The sequence below is a fragment of the Leptinotarsa decemlineata genome, unplaced genomic scaffold (assembly GCF_025532065.1).
Source record: "Leptinotarsa decemlineata unplaced genomic scaffold, Ldec_3_MD MMD2_tig00026294_RagTag_RagTag, whole genome shotgun sequence".
In the NCBI taxonomy this organism is placed as follows: domain Eukaryota; kingdom Metazoa; phylum Arthropoda; class Insecta; order Coleoptera; family Chrysomelidae; genus Leptinotarsa; species Leptinotarsa decemlineata.
In genome coordinates, this window is record NW_027412674.1 from 13087407 (window position 1) to 13113920 (window position 26514).

The following is a 26514-nucleotide window of genomic DNA, read 5'->3' on the forward strand; positions in this document are numbered from 1 at the left end:
CAGATTGGTTTTTATCTATTTGGCCATCAACAGCCACCATCAGTTCACACAGGTTGAAGCCTAGCTCCCTTACCCTTGCGGCTGATTTTCCTCAGAAGGACAAATAGGTTCATGACTGAGGGATGGTGGCGGTATGAAAGTCCTTAGACATCAGTACCGCCCTTCATGATGTACCCCTACCTGGCTGGGGTGGATTGGATGAAAAATCGTTCATCCATTAACGGAGGACATGAGGGCCTCATTCGACAGAGTGTGAGGGCCTTCTATATCGGGAGGGGTCGTCTACAGTATAATCAACAGCTTTCCTAACTAACGGGTTTTCGTGAGTTTCAGCACAATCAAAAACTCGCTGATTCCTCGACTGAATGGACTGCCGAATGAAAGGCAGCTACGAATATCTGCGGATGGCTTCATTCCGCATGAGGTGTTAGACGTAGCCGTTTGTTCCCAAACACCTGGAGCGAAAATGATGACAGGCTTGAACATCGTTTTATAGATCGTAATTTTGTTTTTTAGGCTCAGTTTGGATCGTCTGTTGATCAGAAGGTATATACTTTTGATCCGACCCTCGATCTTTGCCTTCACGGTTGTGATGTGCGGGTTCCAGGTGAGCCTACGGTCTATTAGGAGACCGGGGTACTTTACCCGCGCTTGCCAGTTGATCTCCCTTCTAGAGATCCTCACTTTTCTGGCCGGAGAAGATATCATTCTTCCCATGGTTATCGCCTGATTATTTTCCGGGTTCACTTGGATCTTCCATTCGAGGTACCAGCGCTCGAGGTCGTCCAATACACGTTGCATGTAGACGATCCCTAACTCCCAACCCATGACAGATGAGTGCAGAGCCGTATTGTAGGCGTAGAGGATATCTTCACACGCTCGGACCTCGGATGGTCACTGGTGTAAAGTGAGTACAGCGTGGGAGAGAGCACATCCCCAGCGAGGATCTCTTTGTTGTCAGAAAGAGAGCCCTCTACTCTAACCTGAAATGTTCTGTCTTTCAGAAAAGACCCAATCCACCGGATCAGGCCCCGAGGCTTATGCAGAACTACATGAACTTTTCAATAATGATTTAGCTCTGCGATGGTGTTTTCAACCAGTCTCAGTGCCTGTAGCTCAGTGGAGTGTTCTCTTCTAAAGCCGAATTGTTCGTCAAGCAGAACATTTCGGTCCTCAACTTCTTCGTTGAGTCTTTGCAGAACGACCCTTTCAGCCAGCTTAGCCGCCGACAAGAGCAGACTGATTGGGCGATAGTTCTATGGGCAGGTTCTGACCCTGTTTTGGGATCATGACAACGATCGCAAGCTTCCACCTTCTGGGAAACTATCTGAGAGCCAACGAGCTGTTTATGACCTGAAGTAGACTTTCGACGAAGTTGTCTGGGAGCCTCGTGGTAATTGAATCGACTCCGAAGCTTTCTTGGCTTTTGCGGCCCTGATGTAACCCTTCAGCTCTTCCACAGAAGCTGAAGTCATCTTTCCTCAGGATACGGTGAACCCGATCTTCCAGCAGAATATCGCGGTCAATGTCATCATTGTCGTCAACGTTAAGTTCAAACTGACGTTCCATCGTGACAGCCAACGCTTCGTCGTCTATTTGGCAACTCGTCAATAGCAGAGTATCATTCCTCGAACTAGGCTGAAGCGACCGACAGACAACATAATTGTCATCGCTCCATCTGCCCGTGAACGAAGTGACCAACCGTATATCCGAATCGTCCAATTCCTTGTATGAGAAAAAATTTCACTTGTGGTAAATTATATTGTAATATAGTCGGATATAATCCAGCACCCTGTGTGGTATTTGCCAGGAGAGTAGTTGTTTTCTGAACGCTGTCAGCCTATTAACCTACAGTGTAGTTGAGTTGAGCCCAGCTTGAACGAATTGGTCTTTTAGATAATTTGATTCACAGCCAGTTTTCGAATATGTTCTTTACTATGTGTGAAATATAAGTGAAATTCTGTTGTATGTGAAACGCTTATGAGTTCCCTTAGTGTTTTGTGTACATACTTAAGTTATTTTCGTCAAAATCAAAGAAACAACAACAATGCTCAATTTTTTGCTCAACTTGAAATGCAGATTCAAAGTTGTAGAAAAGTGGGAGATCGAATTTCATTTTATTCTATGCATTTGAATGTGTCAAATTTCAAGACTTTTCAACATATTTATCATATTGCTTATCAATTTCAAGTTACCAGAAGACATATTTAGAGAATGAAAACGATACGAACATGGGTTTGTGATACCTGTTCGGAAAAACAAGAGGAGTATATGAACACATTTTTGAGCATATAGTTCAAAACAATAGCTAGTTCAAAAATTTGAACACAGTAATTTCGCTGTCTTCTATTAATGAAGTAAATTTGCCTTTCAAAAGTTTTCAAATTACAAAATACACACTTCAAATATATACAAACACGGCAAGATTAAGATTTAACGAGTATAAACAAAATTTTCACAACTGGAGGTATGAGAGACGTCAGTGGTACAACGTATCAATGTTTTCTGTGATAAAAACACATCTCTGAAACAAGTAGATGACCCCCAAAAGCATATTCTGTATCTGAGTTGGTATTCGACATGTGTATAATATAACATGTTCAGTTGTTTTTTCGCCAGAACGTATCTCTTGTTTCTGAATAGATAGCTGTCGAGTAAAGTTTCGAAATTACTGACTCACAGTGCCTCCTTCAGTCAGGACACTTGATATATAGGCCAAGAAACTTTCCAAAACTCCATTATAGATATTTACATGAATGGTAAGCACTTGTTTTGGCTTGTCATTATAATACCGTGTGTCTCACGTCTCATGGATACACCCCCGTATCTTCCGTAATATTCCAGGTAGAACGATGAAACTCTCAGGACTGATGGAAATGCTCAAAATACTCCTACCACCTGAATGGAATTGGCCAAAGTGATATACACTGTCCGCCATTCGCGATGGAACACCCCATTTTTACGATAAAACATATTAGGGGGAAAAATAGGTTCAAAATTCCTTCAGATTCGTGATCCTAACTACCAACTCACTACGAATATACTTTTCTCCTGAAAAAATTTCAGTCCTGAAAATTTCGAATTTGTTTCACTTCTCATGGAAACACCCCCGTATCTTCCGTAATATTCGAGGTGAAACGATGAAACTCTCAGGACTGATGGAAATGCTCAAAATGCACCTACCACCTAAATGGGGTTGGCCAAAGTGATATACACTATCCGCCACTTGTGATGAAACACCGCATTTTTAGGTAAAACATATTACGGCGCAAAATAATTCTCTTCTGAAACCTGAACCCCTTCATTCTATTTCTAGAATTTAGATTATTTTACCTACTTGTTGAATTGTTATCTGAAATCATTTGAAGGGATTGAATTACATCAGTTTCATTGAATTATGCGGTGCCCTGAAATCACCATGGAAAACAGTTGCTCATTGATATTTGCTGTCAACCTGACAATAATGTTGAAAGATCTTGTATTAACCCCCAGACCAGTTTTCATTGCATTTGTTGTTTCTAGTATTGTTGTTCTTTGAATCACCGTTGTTCCTGTTGTTTCTGCCGTGTTTTGTTCCCATTGTGTTTATTGTTCCTGTATTTGTGTTGGATATAGTTCCTGTGTTCCAGTTGTTTTCTGTTCGTGAGTTCATGTTTATATTTCAATATTTCTGAAGTTCCCTTTTTAACTGACATCAGCTCATTTTGATTGACAAAGTTTAACATAGCACGAGTACTTCCATCAGTCCTGAGAGTTTCATCGTTCCACCTCAAATATTACGGAAGATACGGGGGTGTTTCCATAAGAAGTGAGACAAATTCGGATTTTTCAGGACTCAAATTTTTTCAGGAAAAAAGTGTAATCGTAGTAGGTTGGTGGTCCTGATCACGAATTTGAAGGAATTTTGAGCCTATTTTGCCCCCTTATATGTTTTACCGTAAAAATGGGGTGTTCCATCGCGAGTGACGGACAGTGTATATCACTTTGGCCAACCCCATTCAGGTGATAGGTGCATTTTGAGCATTTCCATCAGTCCTGAGAGTTTCATCGTTGCACCTCAAATATTACGGAAGATACGGGGGTGTTTCCATAAGAAGTGAGACAAATTCGGATTTTTCATGACTGAAATTTTTCCAGGAAAAAAGTGTAATCGTAGTAAGTTGGTAGTCCTGATCACGAATCTGAAAGAATTTTGAGCCTATTTTGCCCCCTAATATGTTTTACCGTAAAAATGGGGTGTTCCATCGCGAATGGCGGACAGTGTATATCACTTTGGCCAACCCCATTCAGGTGGTAGGTGCATTTCGAGTACTTCCATCAGTCCTGAGAGTTTCATCGTTCCACCTCGAATATTACGGAAGATACGGGGGTATTTCCATGAGAAGTGAGACACTCTGTATATTGACTGGGTTTTTTCTGCATTTAGATGCAATGAATTCATGCAAAACCAGTCATAGAGATCAGAAAGTACTTCATTACATCTTTTTCCTAGAGAATAATTAGAGTGTTCGGAAATGAGTATGGACTTATCAGCTATTGTATAGCGAAACACGTGTCGCGGTTTTTGTAAAACCCTTTTGTAGTTAAAATCATACAATAAACTGTTTTTTATATCAGAAGGAGTGAATAAAATTGTTTATTCATTATTTGCCGCAAGTAAAAACGTTATTAGAATTCCAGTACTGATACGAAATGGAACCCGAACTTATCGATAGATACTTATACTTCGAAGTGGATGTTGGTGAAAAAATAATTTCGACAAATCGCAGGTTGTTGTGACATAATTGAACTTGAATTCAAAAAAATTATGATAAATTTCCTCTTCAATAAGAAAAGTTCATGCAAGTATTCGAAGTCGTCAAACCTGAATAACGATCATTGGAATAATGTTCCGTGAAAAATGTAAAAACATAATGAACTTTCCAGTTCTAGCTGAATGGAGCGTAGCAACATCAATCAAGTTTTGAATTTTTATGAAAATGAGTCAGAATTGATCCGTTTATAACGAGTTTCAAGTTTGTTCAATGTGATCCAAACATCAAAATGAATGATGAGAGTCGTTAATTTCTCAAATTTATGTTCGTCAACAATTCCTCAGTGAAAGGAAATAAATTTTATTCATTGCGCAAAGGAAAAAGTATTATATCGAAATTGTCTTGTTTGCTGTTGTGCTTTGAGTTATTCGAATGAGATGGATTCAAATTCGAAACAGTTGAAAGCGATTTGTTGAAGTGGAATTGCTGAGAAACTCTCAATATCTCTTCTGGTACAGAAACTCAAATATCAGTTAGGAATCGTTTTCAATTCAGAAATTTTTGTTCAGTGATGAAATTATACGAATGAAAATGAAGTTTTGAGATAGTTATTACACACAACACTTACTTGACTCTTGGAATTTTCTGTATCCCCAATAGTATCTAACTGCAAAAAAATGTTTCGAATATATTTGAAAGATATCGTTTTGCATTCACAGATTTACAGTTATTAACATGTGATTGTCCATTTAATTAGTTTTCTTCAATTCAATTTTGATTATCAATCAAGGAACGATGTACTTTGCGGAAGTTTTCATTGACTTGAATGTTTTGCATAGTATTGAGCATAAATAGTTGCATTCCAATTCTAGTCTGGTTCACATGTACTCGATTTAGCTTTTTTTGTGACATTTTTAAGCCCTGTCCAAAAATTACGACCAAGGTGTCATTCGATTCGTATTTTCGCCTAGAAAGTTTAAGGAGAGTTCCGAAAAAGCGCCGATAAAATTTGCAAAAGTTATAAACAATTAAGTGAAAAAAAACTGGGGCTTTAGTTTTTTCCTAATATCTCGGAAAATTTTCAAAATTTTGGAAATTTGAAAAAAGATTTGGAAAGATCAATGAATTTGCGTAAAAAAAGTCCCGACTCCCGAAACTGTAACTCGATCATTTATAATTTTTACAGAGCCCTGAAAATAGAGCCAAAAGCGGGTAGTCTGGCTTCCGCGCGCCTTTCGTCACTCTGACATAAAAACAAAAAAAATTATTTAAACATATCAAATGTAAATATTAAGGAATGAAAGAATTCATGTGATGTTGGGATACATCAATGAACAATAATCCGCAGTCAAAAAATTTTTATTCCAATTTTAACGTTAATTATGAATTTGTTAATCAATAACTTTTTCTGAATTGAAAGTTAATATAAAAATCCCTATAATTATTAAACTAAAACCCTGGCATTTTTTCCTTTGCTGAAGTTATCCTTAATAGGCAAAAAAATAGATCACCGTTGCCAAAATAAAAAAAAAATTATTTTCTATTTTTTATTAACAATTGAAAATTATAATTTAATAAAAAATATTTTACAATTTTTTTTACATTTTTTATTGTTTCAATGTCTCATGACTAAAAACTAATTAATAATATTTTTTTTAAATTTTTTACAGCTATTGTTAATATATTTATTATAAACAAATACGTTGTTTATAAGCAATTCGATTTTTTTTTGCATTATGTTAATGGAAAAAAAAAATATTTTCAGAAAATAAATGGTTTCTTGAAAAAACCGTTTTTTTTTAAATCATAAAGTCAATCAATAATTAAATAAATGATAGGACTACAACTTCAGTAAAAGGCTTAAATTGTTAATAAATTCATAATGAACAAAAAAGACTTGAAGCATATTTGTTATAACTGCAATAGTTTGAAAGTTATTATAATTACAAAAGCGAAGGAGCGAATGAAAAAGACAAGTATCAAGGTATCACAATATTAAAAGTTTTATAAAAAATAGAATAAATTTAAAAAAAACATAGTTAGTTTCATTATAGAATAAAGTATTGGAAAAAATGAGATAAAAAAAAATTGTTTATAACAAAATTTTTTTAAATAAACAATCAAAAAAAGAATAAAAAAAGTTTTTTCAAAACCTCAAAGAACAATAGAAATGATGATTTGAAAAAAACGGTTCCTCAATTTTAATATTTAGTTGCAAAAAACGATTGTTAAGTAACAAACGCATTTTTTAGCAATAAAGAAATTTTTTTAAGAAACCATTTTTTTTTCTAAAAATCATGATTTTTTTCCATTTTTTCCAAATTTTCGAATTGCTTATAAACAATGTTTGTGTTTATAATGAATTTATTAACAATAGCTGTATAAAAAAAAATATTAATAATTAGTTTTTAGCCATGAGACATTGAAACAATGAAAAATTAGAAAAAAAAATTGTAATGTATTTTTCATAAAATTATAATTTTCAATTTTCAATAAAAAAATAGAAAATAACAATTTTTTTATTTTGGCAAGGGTAATCTATTTTTTTGCCTATTGAGGATAACTTCACTGAAGGAAAAGAATGCCAGGGTTTTAGTTTAATGATTATAGGGATTTTTATATTAACTTTCAATTCAGAAAAAGTTATTAATTATCAAATTTATAATTAACGTTAAAATCGGGATAAAAAATTTTTGACTACGGATTATTGTTTATTGATGTATCCCAACATTACATGAATTTTTTCATTCCTTAATATCTACATTTAATATGTTTAAATATTTTTTTTTGTTTTTATGACAGAGTGACGAAAGACGCGCGGAAGCCAGACTACCCGCTTTTGGCTCTATTTTCAGGGCTCTGTAAAAATTATAAATAATCGAGATACACTTTCGGGAGTTGGAACTTTTCTACCCCAATTCATTGATCTTTTCAAATCTTCTTTCAAATTTCCAAAATTTTGAAAATTTTCCAAGATATTAAGAAAAAACCAAAGCCCCATTTTTTTTCACCTGATTGCTTATAACTTTTGTAAATTTTATCGGCGCGTTTTCGGACCTTTCCTTAAACTTTCTAGGCAAAAATAAGAATCGAATGACACCTTGGTCGTAAATTTTGGACAGGGCTGAAAAATGTTACAAAAAAAAAAATACATGTGAACTAGACTATTCATCTAATCAGTACCTATGAATAACATCCAATTTCCTCACTTCAACTTTGCTCTTCTGATACATTTTATAGTCATTTCCAGTTGAAAGACGATTCAATTTTTCTCATCACTGGTTCATCATTCAAATACGTTGCGCCTCTGTATGAAGTTGGAGACTCTAACATCGCTTGTTCACTGTGTTCATTTGAGAAGTATTCATGGTCTAAATTTCACTAATAAACTATTCATTTTACAGAAGAAATGATATTTTCATTATTAATCAGTTTACCAGTTCAGTGATCCAATAATTTTTCTGACGAAAAGTTGCTTGGGTAACAGGACCAATTTTCACTTAAAAAAAATTGTTTTGTTACCGACGTTTCTAACTTATTGAAACTCTTCTTCGTCCGAGCCCTGGAGAAAGATTCAATTGAATTCGAAACAATTGTTTTTTAAGAAAAAATTGATCCTGTAACCAAACCAACCTATGAATTGGGTATTGATCTCAACATACTCAAGATTTTCATATCAGTAACTATCTACTGGCAAAGCCAACTTTTTTTAACAATAATTTTGATTTATTATACAGCCTGTGGAAGCTAAATGGAATACACGCATTATTTCGGTTACGGTACATATTAAAAAAAATCTCGAAACACGTCAAATGTAAATCATAATTTGACATTCTTCAACGTAAAATTGCCACCCCTACCTACAACCCCCTTCGAATGACAAGTACAACCCCCAATTTTTCGAATGGGAAGTATAGGTTGGTGTTATATTGTTTGAAATGTCTCTCCATCATTCATTGAAAAATGTTATGGCTTTCAAGTTTATTGCAACACTTGAGATAAAATAAATCAAAATCATGTTGATACGGGAATTCGATAAAACACATTCAAAAATTAAAATATAATGCAAAACGTAATGAAATGATACGAAAAAGAACTATGGATTAACAAAGTAAATATTTAAAATGTTCACCGCGAACGTCTTGTAATAGGGGAACCCAAGCGGGGATTTCGGGATTTACTAAAGCGCGGCAGATTAATATACAGGGGGATACCTTGTACCCAGTTGAGTACCTCCACCAAATATGAGCCCCATATATAAGGCCACCGGTGAAGGATAAAGGATCAGATTAGTAAAACAAAATTGATCATCAGAAATTCTCGAGCGCATCAGATTAAGGTAGGGTGAGGTAATTACCTGCTAAAAAGTGTATATTCCAGTAATCTGACAATTTGAGAGAGACGTAAAGAAAGGGGAGGGCAGCAAAGTTGTAAAAAAATAATGTCATTTCGACATTCTCGAGCGTAGCTGATTTTTTTCATTTTGAAGGAAATAATTCAAGGATAACAAAAAATATATAATCTGACGATTTCTACAGGCCAAAATAACAAAAATTTGTCGATGAAGTTCAATGCGTGCAGCTGAGTGATACCTTTATTTCCCTCTCCGAGTTTCTATTTCTCTATTCACTTTTTCTCTATCTATTACTCTCTCACTCCGTCCCCACTCTGAATTCTGTTGCCATGACGCCATCACAGCTGATCACATAGACTCGTTCATGATGAAGATTAATTAATCAATTAATTGATGGATGTAGCCGGTACTACGTGGTAGGAAATCATAATGAAGAAAAGTGAAATTGTACGTTCTGTTTTTTACCACTTTTATTGTATACTGTATAAGTTCGAAAATGTCCTTATATATTGTATGAGTTTGAAAATGTCTTTATAGGACAAAACTGCAGTAACGTTGGTTACAAATAAAAGTGGTAAAAAACATAGAAAGTTTCATTTTTCTTTTCTCCATCAATTAATCACTTGATTATAAAAAATTAAATTTTTTTGAGCATTTAAAAAAAAAATTTCTCATATATACAAGTATTCTACTTAAAAAACATACACTTATTCATTTGAATGCTATCATCGAAGCTTTTCAATCAATTAAGTTCAAAGAATTGAAAAAAATTAAAAAAATTATTGTTTTTGTCAGATTAAGCGAATCCCTCTAGATAATCGTCAGATTATGAGACAGCACGTCTAAAACATGAAGATAAGCCATATATATCTTAATCTGACGCGCTTGAGTATTTCAAAATGGCGAATTTTTTTGCACATTATAATAATGGCCGCGAGTTTGCGTTTGCGAGATTACATTTTTTTCCACTTTTAACCCTTACAACCACCCACATCATGCAAAGATCAGATTAACATACAAAAGTTATTAAAAATACGTAGGACATTGATGCTATCAATATCTGACGCGCTCGAGTATGTCCATACAACAGTATTTTTTTACATATTTGAAAATCTATAGCCGCTTTTCCCACCGATGAAAAGGTATACATTTTATAACATTTTTTTATTCTCATCATCTGAGCTTTGCAACCCTATATGTCTCAATGACGCTCGAGTTGATCCCCATTTTGCATCGTGGCCTCCCCTGCTACTGGAAAAATCCTAACCTCAAATAGAACTGTCTTCTAACATTATTTAAGATATCAAGCGTGACCGACCTAATCGCAAGCGTTAGTCGTTCTTTAAAGTCATTCGAATTTGAAGGTTTAGTTTTGTACACATTGCTCTTTACATATTCCCATAAAAATAAATCTAATGATGAAAGATCAGGCGATCGCGCTGGCCATTCAAAAGATCCTCGCCTTTGTATCCACCGATTGGGAAATGTTGTATCGAGGTATTGCCAGACATTAACTTGGTAATGTGGTGGTGCTTCATCCTGCTGAAACCATATCGTATTTTTTGGAACTTGAGGGTTCCCTGGATCAGGATATGAATTTGCTAAACTTGGAATGACATCATTTTGAAGAAGTGCCAAACAATTATCGCCATTCAAGTTGCCCTCAATGAAAAAAGGACCAATAACATGGTTTTCTACAATCTTTTAACAAACATTAACCTTTTGAAGGTATTACGTGTGTGCTTTTCTCATCCAGTGAGAATTTTCCGTTGACCAGTAGCGGCAATTTTTCCGATTATTATGTCCGTTAAGACACAAAGTACACTCTAATTGGATGATATTGTTATCCAACATCATCATTTGCTCACGAAAATAAGTTCTTCCATCAAAATCGTCTTCCATGAGCTCCTGAGTAGGTATCATTTTATTTTCTTTTAATATGTTAACTATCAACGTATGGTTAACATCGAATGTAGTGGATGCCTTTCTAGTCGGTTTGTGTGGGTTTTCCTCAAACTCAAGCATCAGCAGCTTTTTTTATCTGCCCCACATGACCAATCTCGCGAACCTGCTTTTCTATTTTGCTCATTGTTCCTTGAGATATGGACGGTGGATTATAAAATTTCTTATGAAATAGGCAAGCTATTTCCTGTTGCCCTCAGGTTTCATCTCCGTAACCAATCATTTGTAAAACTGTTATTTTATGCATTTCCGTTAATCTAACCATTTGTCAGACTTGGAGTTAACGAACTTCAAACTTGAATTGAAATACCGACAACTAATGTTGTAACATACAAAACAAGTTGACAAGACGTTTTAAACTAACGTTGCCACGGAAATTCAAAACAATTTCAAAAGATACCATCTAAAAAGAACATTGCTATGGTTTTTGCTTACTTTATTGTTATGAATACCTCAAAATGAAATAAGTTTCGAGTATATTTCAATAAGTTTTGAGTATATTTTATCGAATTTCGGTAGCCACATGATTTATATTCATTTTATCTTAATTGTTGCAATAAACTTAAAAGCAATAACATTTTTGAATTGAGAATAAAGAAACCTTTCAAAAGATATATCACATGCCTATACTTTCCATTGGGGGTTGTATCTGTTATTCGTAGGGGGTTGAACGTAGGGGTGGCACTTTTACGTTGTAGAATGTCAAATTATGATTTACTTTTAACGTGATTCAGGATTTTCTTAAAATATGTACCGTAACCGAAACAATGAATTTATTACATTTGGATTTTACACACTGTATATACACACTGTTGTTTCAGAAGTTTTGTCCGTTTCTTTGAGTCTACTCGACCTATAATATCTTAGTAAATACTCATTCAAATGTGAAATAAGCGCCATTCGAATCAGTGCACTTTTGCCAACTCAACACAAGTCAAATAATTCCGCCAGCATAAGAATACTGTGCTCGGGATTCAATAAAGTTAACGAAGGCCGTTTTCACCTAGTCCTGATTGGTGAAGGTGAGAAAGTTATCGGAGTGCTTGAAAAGATGGCAGTCCGTTGGCGAGAGGTCTGGGGAGTATGGTGGGTGAAGCCGAACTTAGACGCTCAATTCGTTTAATCTTCGACCGGTGATTTGTGAAACGTGCGGACGGGCGTTGTCGTGAAGCAGAAACGGACCTCTTGTGTCGACCAGTGCCAGCTCATGCTAACGCAATTTGCGGTACAATGTGTTCATTAGCACTATCATTGTCAAATGCTTGGTTGCTTTTGTTGACTATTTTGGCAGCGCTTTGATTCAGTTTCAATTCGTAGAGAAAATTATCTCGTAATACAAAATTCTCCACTGATCAGTATATACTACAACATAGTAAAATAAATATTCACTGAAATACGGAGCAACAAAAACACATTTCATTAAAATGGACAAAACATTTGAAAAAACCTTATATTAAAAAGGAGGTTTTGTTAACAGTATTTCCTTGTAAATAAAACTTTCGAACTGTATCAACTCGTCTTCAAAACCCTTATGGTTTTTTTGACTTATTCAGCATCAGCAAATACATATTTTCTGTTTGACAAATAATGATATGTTTATGATTCTATAGCATAGACTAGAGTAAAATAAGTTGTATATTGAAATCATCAAGTAATTTTAAAAAATGGTGTTATCAACTCTTTTTGTATATTCTTGACGAATAAGTAATGATCTTGTATAGAAATTACGGTCAATTAAGTTTTGTCATTATTTCAATGTTGATAATAATTTTTCTCAAATGAACATGGACTAGTGATAACTTAAGTTGATTTGTAGACCCTTTTCAATACCTATCGAAAATAATTTCAAGTCGTTTTTGTATCGGTTCAATTTGAGAAGAATTTCTCATTAGGAGCCTGCATCGGATGTGAAAATAATTGGATCATTATTCGATGAATATAAATCAGATAACCGCAATGATAACCTCAAATAGTCGGTATATAAATATTATTGTTCTTTTTATCTGTGAGAACACCAACAAATTGTTGTTTCAGTGATTTAAAGAATCAGATAGCTTTTTTCAAAATTGCTCGATTGTTTGGTAAAAAATGACTTCCGAAAAATTTCTGAAATTCAGCATAATTGAGAAATCGTTATGAATGACACTGATGCATTTGCCGGCTTCTACTATATTTGTCACAATCATATGTGTTCTTCCAATGTCGACAGTTTTCAATTATCTCCGATATTTCGAAATTTATGTAGATCTCATGATATCAAAATGAAGTTTCTACTGTTTCGTTGATTTATTTTCAGTTCCATAGAGACAGATACATTCTTACTTCCTTCATATACTTTTTTATATCAAGCCTACAAGCTTGATTTGTATAAGTTCAACAAGATTTATTGAAACATTTCTACATCTATATTCATCATTAGTAACTTTCAGAAACTACTCTACGAAAAATAACGTCTTTCGAAGAAGAAATTACACAATTTGAGTTGAGGGCTTTCCATTTTGTATTAACTGAAATTAACTAGCAATATTTTGAATTCAAATTTGGAGATTCTTGCGATGTGGCAACAACGAAATGAATCCATACAATACTATTGAAACTTATGGTGAATAATAATTTTTTCAGATAAAGATTTTTTTTAATCGATAACACCAGTCCAAGTAATGAAGCTACTGTTTAGCGAACGAGTCCTAAATAAATTTTATCGTGAAAATTGTATAATTATTGCCATAGATGAAGAGTTTTATACTGTTCCCTTTGTTAGAACAAACTCAATAACTAAGAATGAGCAACATAAACAAGAGTTAAAGTCATTATATCAAAATATTTCAAGAAAAATCCGAGTATTTGATTTCTTTTCCTGCACGAGTCACCAATTGTATTTCAAATTGTTGAATTTCTGAAATTCATCGGTACCCATGTGAAATAGTGTGAATAATACATAATACACATTTTTTTATATCCATCGAATATACCCATACAAATTCCAAATGAATGATATACAGCGTGGGACCAATAATTGCGTGTGGTGTTGATTTCGAACCAAAATTATATGGAAAACAGTATTTTGGGGTTGCAGTCAGGTTTTGAGGGTTATTCAAAGAAAACTATTTGTTTTTGTCAACCTTGCTAACCAACTTCCTCAGCACTACAAACCAATCTACCTAATAACGTTGAGATATAAAAAGAAAATAAGTTTCTCTACGAAACAACAAACATTTTTCCAAGAAAGTGACTATCAGTGATAATAATTTCAAACAAGAAAATATTGATTAGAAGTTCTCTTATTGATGAATCTATCGTCATTGGTGATGTTTTTTTCATGGACCAAACACAAACACTACAGAAAAATCATTGAGACGCTCTGAGAGCGGGGCCTATGCGAAAGTAGCGATTCACGTCGGATTCGAATCGCTGGAGAATGAATTCATTTATAAAAACGTTCTTAGGAAGTTTATTTCACATAAAAACTCAGTTATCCAAATGGAACGCAGTTCTCAAGCAATAAAGTTCGAGGTGTGCTAAGTTGAACACCGAAACTATGAGCAGCCACAGTTCATCGCGTACTTCTAATATGTACCGCTCCTGGTGGAATCAAATGTGCCAAGTCACTTGAACACTTCCCGTCAAAGTAACAATAAAAGAAAGACAAATTTCCAACCTTTCTTCGATGTTACAGTCTATTATTTACCTGTACAGTAGGGATGGTGAGTGTAAGCCACAGCACTTAGGCTATATGTGACCTATTATATATCTTTCCGAGGAGTTGTCCTCCTGGGTTATCCTCCATTCTGTCCTTTCCAGGAAGGTGGACAGGTCATTTGGAGACATCTCCTTTATATCGGCAGGTTGAGGCCAAGACTGGCCGAACACACACTCTCTTATTGACGATAACTCCGGGCACTCGCTTGAGAAGAACATGCCTCATCCCATCTCATCTCATCTTCCTGTTCACACATAGAGGTGTGTCGAGGCATGAATGTGTGTCCACTGGCCCCATATTATGGATGTGTTTCCTTAGTTGACAGTGGCCAGTTAGAAATTCTACTGTTAAGCGTAGATTTATCGTGGTCATCGTCAGATATTTCTTAGGCGCCAGCTTCCCAGGCTCGCCCAGCGTGATCCTGGTAATCCTGCATCCTTTGATTCCATCCCGTCTCTTTAGGTAGTGAGCAGTAAAATTTGGCTGGTTCCGCAATTGTAGGCTAGTTGCTTCCTTGGCTAAAGAGTCGGCAATGCGATTATCTTCACTCCTGTCGTGCTCTTTAACCCACCTTAGGATAATGTTATCATCTACCGAGGCTTTGGCTAAATCTTGGTGGCACTCTAGTACCAGCCCTAAGATAATACGTTGTCTGTTCGGATTGTTAAGTTTTTGCCAGAATTTCTTTCCTGGTTATTTCTTTGGTGGCGATTGAGATACCAGCGAGTTCTGTTCGGACCACGCTGGTATTTTTTCCCATTCCCCACGTAATCCTTAGGCTTGGTGATCTGGAGTACACTCCAAATACTGAGCCTTCATTGGTTATTGAGCCATCTGTATATATGTGTATTGCATTTGTAGCATCTGACTCTGTGTTCTGTTTCATTTGTATTTTGTAGGGTTCATTGAACACAAAACTGGGTTCAATTGCGTCAGTGGTTGCCTGCAGCATAGGTTGCTCAGTAAGGGCTTCTCGCCATAGGCTCAGCCTCAATTGATCCATCCTACTTCGAGGTTTATACCAGCCGTGCGAAATCGTAACATGGCCAGAGGGGTCAGACCCGTAATTAGTTCCATTGACGCGGTTGGTGTTGTTCTCATGGCTCCTTTGATGTTTAAACAAGCCAGTCGCTGTATTTGATATAATTTTTGGAAGTTCGTTGCTTGTAGAACTTTCGGTCCCCATGCAAAGGCTCCGTACGTTAACATAGGTCTTATTATTGCAGTGTAGATCCAGGCGACTACACGGGGTGAAAGACCCCATGCGCGTCCCACTGTCCTTCGATATTGTTCATAAGTCACATATGCTCTTTTTGCTCTACTCTGTAGGTGAGAGTTTCATGTTAGCTTCCTGTTAGGGATAGTACCAAGATATTTCACCTCTTCAGAAAAGTTCAGTTTTTATTATAGGAGATTTCCGGAGGTTTTGAGCCCGATAAACTTTTTTTCCTGGTGAAAAGATCTTCTTGGGATTGTTCAGCAGCGAGTGTTTCTTACACCATGTTTCTATTAATTTGAGACCATCCTGCACTCTATCGCACAGTGTGTTCACAAATTTGCCGGTCTGCAAGATAAATATGTCATCTGCGTATGCAATTGTGTAGAATTCATTTTTGTTAAAGTGATTAATGAGTGATATCCAGAACTATGTTCCAGAGAAGGGGTGATGAGATTCCTCGCCAGGCTATTAAGGTTGTACGTGATGTTTTCTGGATGGAATCCAGCAGCTTCGGGGTGTAGCTCCATACAAGTGAACAATACTCCAAAGAAAGTCTGATCTGAGCTTCATAAGGCATCAAAAGATGCTGAGGTTTGTACAGTATTCTAGTTCGGAACAGTGTTCCATGCTATTGAGAAGAAGCCTTTGCAATTCAAGCGACATGATTGTGCCAAGACATATTGGTGTCCATTTCAACTCTCAACAAACTTATCGAAGCAAAAATTGGAATTGTATATTTTGATTCTATTATATCCGGTTCGGAGATATTAATATTTTTTAAGAAAACACCAATTAGAAATCACCTCTATATGCTCATTAAGATATGTATGCTGACAAGTGTGCTGTCGTCAGCTGAGCTATATATTGGATTCTTGTTTTTTTCCAAATGTGTACCATTTGCAGAAAAACTCTTTACAATTGGTTTGATTCTGTACAAAGAACAGTGGAATTGTTATAATCCATTTTATGGTGATTATCGTTACCATATTGTGATAATTTTGTGGTAGATAAAACATATTGTTGATTAATAAATTTCAGTTGTCCTGAAGAAGGTGACAAGCATCGCTAAAAGATTGTCAAAAACAAACACTTTTCTCCAAATAGCTCTCAAAACCAGTCACAATTCATCCTTACTTTTGGTGGAATAACAGTTTCAAGCATGATACATTTGGGACTGGAACCTAATGAACATTATTCTTCATGAAATGAGACTGAAAACAACACCTAATTAATACAGATAGAGATGCAGTGAACTCAGTCGCTAGAGTTCATATAAACATTTTTAGTTTTTGAATATTACGGTCCCTCTCCGTATACCCACAACCAAAAGCTTGAATCGTCTGCTGGAATGTGGTGTTTCGGTATGATTGTTTTGGACATCGCACATTACAGAAGTCACATTTTCATTTTTGACGGGAATAATTAGAATATTCCAAATGACGTTCTGTGAGAAATCATTAGGCTTTCGAATAAGTCCGAGAATACTTGTGATAGATGAACTTCCAGAAAAATTCATGGTAGTTGAGAAACCCAAAGGTTTTTTTCCATTTCTGAAGTTTGCAAATTATTTACTCTTTAATGTATATATAACAAAAAAATCCACATTTCCAGATACGTCACAAATATATTATTATTACTAAACGAACAAGTATATTCTAGCTTTTGACACATGTTCTGGTTTCGACCCGTTTCTGACAAAATGTCTTTTTAGATTGACATCAACTTTTCGAAATTTTTCATCAAGACCGTGAGGTTTCTGGCTTTGCTATCATGTGAATTGTGAACATAGTTATGTTCTTATCTCCACATAGTCAACACCAAAGAAAAGGAAGGATATAAGATCAAAGTTAGAGATCTAAAATGTTCTTACCTATCTCCAAAATGGTGTTAATTTTGATCAGCAACTTCAAATTTCGCATTGTTTTTCATAAGTTTTCGATACAGTGGTGGTTTTCTCTATTTCTACGTCATAGGCTGCTGTATCAAGAGTAGACAATCTAGGTTCAAATACAGTGCAATGATCGATCTCATCAAGAGCACATGTGAAAAATCTGCTACAATAATTCATAGAAGTAGAGCAGGAAATTTTGCAAACACTTCCTGTGGAACTTTTTCCAGTGACTGAAAAATGACAACAGTTACTTGATTGTATGAACTTTTTTCTGGACGGTCTGAAGGTGTTTCGAACAAGAACCTAATAAGTTAGCCGAGGCGTTCCTCAAACATATTTGTTGAATAAATTGTGTACATGGAACTGTATTCCTGACTATAGCAAGAATTCATGTTAAAATTGGAGATCTACACGACTCACATTCGCTAGAAAAGGAAGAAAAAGGCTTTCTTGTGGAAAATAGTTTTCCTGCCGAAAGAAGTGCTAGCCAGGTAGCAAACGTACATAACTTACTACTTGGTTTACTACCCTGTAACACAAACTATAAAATTTAATTTTCTTATTAGTCAATGGGATATGCTATGCTTGAACAAATTTGAAAAAATGAACTTTAAACGTTTAAGCCAGTCTCGAATATACCTATAGAGTAGGTTGAATGGACTGACGCCTATCAGAAAACAACTACTTCCCTGGCTAATACCGCGAAGGGCGTTGGATTATATCCGACAGGCGTCAGTGCAAGAATCTTCACGAAAAATTTCCACCATATGCAATTGGCAATACAACTGAAAGAGTCAATCCTCAATTTTGGAACGGGCACACTTGCAGACCGGTTTCGAGCTCATTATCCACTCATCAGTGCAAGATAGATATTCCATAATTGAAAATCCCCCATTCCCCCTCCCGGGTTGAGTGCCCTGAAGTAGGAGCTTCCCCCCTCATTTCTCAGCGAGGAGATCCTATTACCCCACTCCTTCCACCCCCGCTCTCCGAGCGGTCCTCAACTTACTGATGGACACTTCAGCAAGATTGATATCTATCCTCATTTTGGTTGAAAGTCAGCCTTTAGGTGATTTCACTTTCTTATCGAATCTTTGTTTAATCTGACTATTCCTAACTGAATTTGAGCATGGTGGCCCCCAAAAACTAACCGGCGGCTTTGTGTTATGCATCGAACGTTTCTCAGTACATCCAAGAAAAAATTTTTGTCGCGATCGCGGTCGAAGTGTTTTTCGCTGAACCTACCTGGAAGAGAGTGTATCTGATTAGTGTTATACTTACCTGAGCCGCCTGACGGCGACTAATGGGGGCGGTTTGTTATTTTGTTTGGTCGGCCTGGGATGTTTGTCCCTTTCTCAGAATCTGGGGTCATCTATATTTAACGCATCGTGTAGATCGCGGAACGCTGGATTTGAATGCGATCCGATTCTACCGAACGTGCTTTCTGCATGTTCTCTCATATACACGTCCACATATCGCGTGTCCAGGTCTAGATCTCTGTATATAAATCTATTTGGTATATAGTAAGGTGCATTTACAGCGGCCCTTACGCTCGCATTCATAAATGATTGGATCTTCTTTCTGTATGTCTGCGCACACTGGCCCCAGGCAGTGCATGCATACAGTATTATTGGCATTAGAATCGTTCTGATCATTAGTACCTTGACTTTCAGTGCCATGTTACTACTTCTTCCTATGATCGGCTCCAGGCGTCTTCTGGTCTGTTTGGCTATTCCTATTCTCTGCTGTACGTGGTCCTGGAATGTTAGTTTCTTGTCTAGGATGACCCCGAAATATGTCGCTTTGTTTGTCCACGGAATTTCTTGTCCGTTGAAGATGACGTTGCCTTCCGGTTGTACGAACCTGCGAGTGAACAGTATCGCCTGACTCTTGTCAGGGTTGATACTGATCTTCCACAGGTTAGCCCACTCCTCCAATCTGTTTGTCTGTTGTTGTGGGTATCTCGTAACGAGTGCTTGACTCCTAGATCTCGCCAGCAGGGCCGTGTCGTTCGCGTAGAGTGCCAACTTGTTAAAGTTGTTCTCTGGCTTGGGCACGTCTGCCGTGTATACGGAGTAGAGGTGTGGTGAAAGGACTGCACCTTTCGGGACTCCTGCCTCCAGTAGTCGAAGTGTTGATAATTCGTCCCCTACTTTGCAGCGGCATCGCCTGTCAGCTAGGAAAGACTGAATTAATCTTACCATTGGTTTTGAGTATCCAAAATCGCTCATCTTGGTCAGTAGCCCGTCATGCCAAACTCTGTCGAACGCCTTGGAGACGTCTAAGAAGATAGCTCCGGTGTTGTATCCTTTGCCAAGGTTGAAGCCTTCAGTCGCAAAGTCTACTACCCTCAGGACTTGTAGCTCTGTTGAGTGTTTTGATCTAAAACCGAATTGTTCGTCGGGGAGGATCCCTAACTCTCTGGTTTGTTCTTCTAGTCTCTTCAGGATGATCCGTTCCGCCACTTTGCTTACGGATGGCAGTAAGCTAATTGGCCGGTGGTTCGCTGGAAACAGGTGGTTCTTCTTGGGCTTCGGTATGTAGATTACCGTTGCCTCTTTGAACTGGTACGGGAAGTGTTGCAGTCTGAGTATAGCATTTATGATGTTGGTTATGGCTGTATACCCTTTCGTGGCAGCACTTTCAGTGCTCGATTTGTTATATTGTCTGGGCCTGGTGCTTTCCGAGTGGCAAGACGTCTCAGTATGTCCTTCAATTGAAAATCGGAATGCTTTCAGAGTATTTCATTTCTCTTCCAGAATTGAAGCGAACAACACAATGTCACTCCATCTAGTGGACGAGGTACTAACCAACTGCATATCCGAATTTTACCCGATTCCTCTGTATAAGGAAGAAAAACTTTCTTATTAGTCATTGGGCTATGCTTAAAGACTGGCAGTAAACAAATCAAAAGAGAATAACTTCAAATGTTGAAGCCAGTTTCAAATATACCTACACAGTAGTTTGAATGGACTGACGTCTATCAGAAAACAACTACTACCTTGGCTAATACCACGAAGGGCGTTCCTGCATATACAATTGCAATGGTATTAGCCAGGGGAGTAGTTGTTTTCTGATAACCGTCAGTACATTCAACCTACTGTGTAGGTATTTTCGAGACTGGCTTGAACGTTTAAAGTTCGTTTCTATAGATTCATAAAATTTAAGAAAGAGTTGTTACGACTTTAAGTGATTCTATGATGAATGACACGATGAATGCGCACTGACACAGTTCCGAATCCCTATCAATCAATTTTTTTTTTTATTTTGGCGAAGTTTCCTAGGTAATCAGTTACAGAAAGCAACGTAACAGCTGAAAAAGTAATTTAGTGTATAGAGTTACATTACATTGGGTTGATTCTTTCATCAATTTTATATGAGACGTGTACCGTTAGAGTCCCTTTAGAGCTATGATAAACTACATGCTTCCTCACTCAATTATGTCTGAATTAAGTTGTCATGATTATTAAATATGTCAGTCACTCTTATTCGAGTTTGAAACCATTTATGCATACATATACTACTACTTTGTTCCAAGAATGAAGTGAATTTTCATTTTCTCAAAAAAAAAATTATTTTTTGATGTCACTGATCTAAAGTTTTACTAAAACAACAATAAAAATTAATTGGCGCTCCGGGGCGACTTCATTGATTCCAGTGGCGCATTTGCTTTTCCAGCGACAGGAAAACCCGGAAAAACCTGCAGCACCACATCATCTGAAGATCTTGATCTAACAATGTCCTCTCTCTTATAAAGCAAAATATTGGGTGTCTCCAGAGGCTCCAATAGATTCAATGCATCGCCAGAACACTTCGTGACACGACTATCGTCAAACTAAAACCAGTCCCTTTCTTCTTTGACCAAGTCGTAATAATGACCAAATTCAACGCCAGAACCACAGTGAACAATGACTGCATGAATTTGATCAATTTCTATTTTGTTCCTTTCGAAGTAGCCCTTCTGACATCCAGAGGTGATTTCGGATTGTGGTTGAAGTATCCAAGTTCAATTCAAAGCCACAAAAACCCAGGCATCGGTTTTCTCCAGAAAAATCAATGTCTCCAAACAAAATAATATAATGTTAGGACAGACAATTGCGCTTTCTGCTTCGATAAGTTTGTTGGGGATTGAAATGGACACCAATATATCTTGGTATGATCATGCCGCTGGAATTGCAAAGTCTGCTTCTCAAAATCTTGGAACACTGTTCCAAACCAGAAAACTGTACACACTTTGACAACTTTTGATGCTTTATGGAGCTCACAACAGACCTTCTTCGGAGTGTTGTTCTCATGTATGGAGCTCCACCCCTAAGCATATCCTGAAGATGCTGGATTTCATCCAGAAAAGAGCCATCTGCCTGATTGGAGACGCAAACATCACGTGGAACCTGATAGTCTGGAAAATCGCAGAAAGGTTGAAGATTTGTGTCTCTTTCGAAGTTCACTGTTCAAAAACTCTTCCATTTGGAGAACTACGTTCATGTGGAGCCAGCGATTCAAATCCAACGTAAATCATCACTTTCGCACAGGCATCGCTCTCAGAGCGCTCTTGAGGATTTTTCTGTAGTGCTTGTATTTTGTCCTTGAAAAATAATGTACTCGTGCCCCTTGTTCACTTTTTGGTACTTCCTTGAGCTCTCTCTGCGACTGAAGTTTTCATCTAAAAAACTGAATCTGTTCGAGATGAATGTACTAACATGAAATAAATAAAAAGTCGCTAATCGTTTGTACGTATGCAGCGTAATTTGTACATACACCTTATTTTTTCACTAGTCCACGTACATATATCTATGTAACGAACAGAATTCTGAAATAACTACCTCTTAAAGCAATAATTGAATAAAAAAGTACTTGAAACATCTCTATAAAGTCATTCACTATCAAAGTTACTAGCAATTCATCAGAAAAATAATCACTTACTGGTAATAATATATCGAACAAATAGTCAATAAATCCGTTATATGTTTTAGGAGAAGAGATAAACTTTATGTTCTCCTCTTGTAAACCAACATCTATGAAATTTTATGATCAATTTTTCGACTTCAAGTTGTGTTTCAGCAAGGGTGGATAATACTTGTGAAAACAATAATTCCAACATTTATAATGTTTCAAACAATAAAAAGTTCATTAATGAAAGGAACCTAAAATAGTTAAAAGAAGTTTCATCACTTTTCATACGATTCAGTTTGCCAGATTCATTGAACACTGAAAAATAGATGAATTGATGGATGAACCTTCGGAAATATTATTAACGATTGTGAATTATTTGACAAAGGAATTCATGAAATCTCCACCAAGTACTAACTTATTATTAATGAGTTCCTGATTTTTACACTGCCTGATCTCGCTTATTCGAAATTTATATATGTTACCTACATGTTGTGGTGCAATATCACATATCAGATAAAACATGTAATTGTTCAGCACACCTAAAAACATCTTGATTGTGAAATTGAGACTCTGTAATGTGAGATGAATATGGAATGTGCAAGATCCTTCCAGAAGTTGAAAAAACCTTTATATGTAGTTACTTCATGAATATGTGTTGTAAACAGTGTGTGTTTAGCTCTCGTTGATGTTCATTCTCTTTTGAAATATCCATAACTCAAAATCCTTCATGCAAACCAATAACATAATGAAAATTCCAGATCATTTAATGTCAATTTTATGCTGCAAATATTTTATAGCTTTGCAATTGAATACTCAATAATTTCAAAAATCTAAAAATATGGAAAAATAATTCATGAAGGACTTTTTGTTAACTCAATTTTTTTCCTCACAACAAATTAGTCAGATCAGTTCTGAACTTTTGCCATTTTCAAACACAAGTTTGGAACATTGACTGCATTTGATTCATTTGAAAGCGCTTTGTACAATTTTTGCGATTGCTTTGTTTACTTTATTTTTTTGTTGAGAAGAGTGGAAATACTTCCTTCCATTGCAGCTGTCATCCGAAATCTTTCACTTTCCTTTCAGCTACTCTATATTTTTTCCTTTCGATACGTCTATTGTTGTGTTGTTCTTCATTTTATATAAGTTTGTTGAATTGTTTTTCAGTTTTTCACAGCAATCAAGTATGCAATCAAGTATTTGCAGAACTGTTATAGTATAGACTTTTGAAAAATGCAGTTTGGCTTGTTGTAGTTTTTATGTTTTACTCAATCGCTCGTTTTGCTAGTCACTACTAGTATTTCAATGAAAATATTTACACAACCTATTTTTCATGGTCGTAAATATCAATTTCAAATGCATATAGGTAATTGCCGCTATTTGGTGATATGTTGATGTTGATTCACTTTTTCTCATAGTCCAGTCATTTAGGGTTTTATCTGCGGAAAAATTCCTACCGAGCTGAATTTTGGTATACACCTTCATTATGACATTTTAATGAAGATGTGAAAAATCGACATTGATATCGTGCCGGATAAAAAAGTTATAAGGGCCAAAAGTCACGAAAATCAGTTTTTCATGAACATCTCGCGACCTATGGCTCGAAGGGCAATAAAGGTAATCATAAAAATTACTTCTCATACGGTTATCTACAAAAAATAACCCCTGCATTTTTCTCGTTTTCGGACTAGAGCGTTTCCGCATCACCTTTGAGATAGAATGCGCGTTTTTTTCACATGGTTTCCCCCGTAGGCATTCGTTGTCTATATCCTCAATTTCAACTTCATCAAAACTTGCTGACAATCAACATCTTCATCATTTTCTTCGTCGGTGGACTCTGCGTTCAAGCATGACTGACCACGACAATGTTCACAAGCTTTAGAACATCTCAAATCAATTTTTTACATCCACATTTGCCGCCACAAACTTTTGTATAATTACAAAGGATAGTGTTTAGTAGATCATCGGGTGCTGGTGGCAATAAAGTTGTTATTGGTTGTAATATATTATTTTTCAACTCCCAACCCCACTGTCCCAATTTCTTTTCCTAGCCAGGTTTGTATTTGATAATAGACTCGAAAAATATGCTGTTGAGCTGCTGAATAAGTACCTGGTAATAATTGAAATTTCACAGCTGTGCTTATGTCAACTGATGAGGTTTTCTGTGCCTTGTCTTGTTAATTTAGCAAAGCTGCAGTACATGTAATTGTCAATTGAATTTTCCGATTTTGGAGCACCGTTCATTGCTAGTTGAAAATGTATTCCAGCATTGACAAGGGCATCTAGAGCGCAAACCACTCTATAAGTTTTTCAATGTCATTATCTCTTTCAATGCGTGAATTCTTCATTTTCTTCAATTTCAATATCACTAATAATGATGAGTCAACAATTCAATGAAAACTAGTTAAATAAATCTACATCAGAAATAACTTCATTGAAATATCTAAAATTCTAGTCCATTTTCCAAAAAATTGTTGATTTTGGTAGATTTCTTTCAAATTGTACACTTTCTGTTAAAAAAATACGGAGAATTTTCATTTTTCTCGAGATATTTTCATTTATTCAACAATTTCAATTTCGTCCCCTCCAAAGTTACTTCCCTCAGATTTAACACACGCATGCCAGCGTTTTTCCTTATTCTTGAAGCAGTCCTGATATGCAGTTTCTGGTATGTCCTTGAGATCTCTCAGTGATTTATTCTTCATCTCAATCGTCGCAAATATCCGTTCCTTTATGGATCTCAAATCTGGTGGATACAGTAGTTGTGGCATGATTACTGTGTTGTTTTTGGCCAAAATATTACGAACGAGCAATGACGAGTGAGCAAGTACATTGTCGTCATGTAAAAGCCATGAATTGTTTTTCTACAAAACCAAACGTTGTCTCCGTATTGCTCCTCGCAAGCGGCGAATAACTTCAAAATAATACTCCTTATTGATCTAAGATAACAGTGAGCAAAAAAATTACATTCAATTTGCGATGCGATGCGAACTTGGCGTCCTTTATTGGTCTTTACTCTCTTGGGCTCTTTCATTGAGACGCTGGGACTTTGGTTTCGATGTCACATCGTGATTCGTTACAAGTTATGACCCTTTCAAGGAAATCTGGATCACCATTCACGTCCCTAAACATTTCCAGAACGATGCTCATGCGACGGTTTTAAAGTCAAAATTCAGCAATTTTGGAACGAACTTTGCTGCCACACGCTTCATGCCCAAAATTCACGAAAAAAATGCATAGCATCAGCCAACCGATATGTCGAAATCCTAGGAAACTTCCCTATTAATTATTAAACGAGTCTTCATATAGTGTTTCTTCACTTTCTCAATATATTCATCAGTTGTAATGGTGCCCAGGGAAAGCGTCGTCATTGACATCTTCTTGACCTTTTGTGAAATCTTGTTCCACTCGTAACTTTTTTTGACTCAGTGTACAATCGTCGTATGCCACTATCATCATTTATAACGTTTTTGAGCCCTCAATTCTATTTCTCACACATAATTTGATGCAAATTCTTCGATCCATTTTCATTTCGATAGTAGAAAACTGACAAATACACAAAACACTTCTAAATTTTATACCTCTCAGCAACAAACTGATCACACTGGAAAGGTGAAACTGTGAAATTTGTACATTCACCTTATTTTTGGATAAAAATGCTCATATGTGCTTATATTCTTTTGAATTGGCACTGAGAAAATAAACAAACCGTTGGCAAATGTTGACACCTTTCATTGACAC

General features: G+C 36.2%; 1 protein-coding gene across 12 annotated transcripts in view; it reads left to right on the forward strand.

Moving 5' to 3' along the window:
- The window catches only part of Stacl (SH3 and cysteine-rich domain-containing protein), a 379844-nt gene that overhangs the window by 308447 nt on the left and 44883 nt on the right, over nucleotides 1-26514 (forward strand). The gene's annotated exons all lie outside the window — the stretch shown is intronic.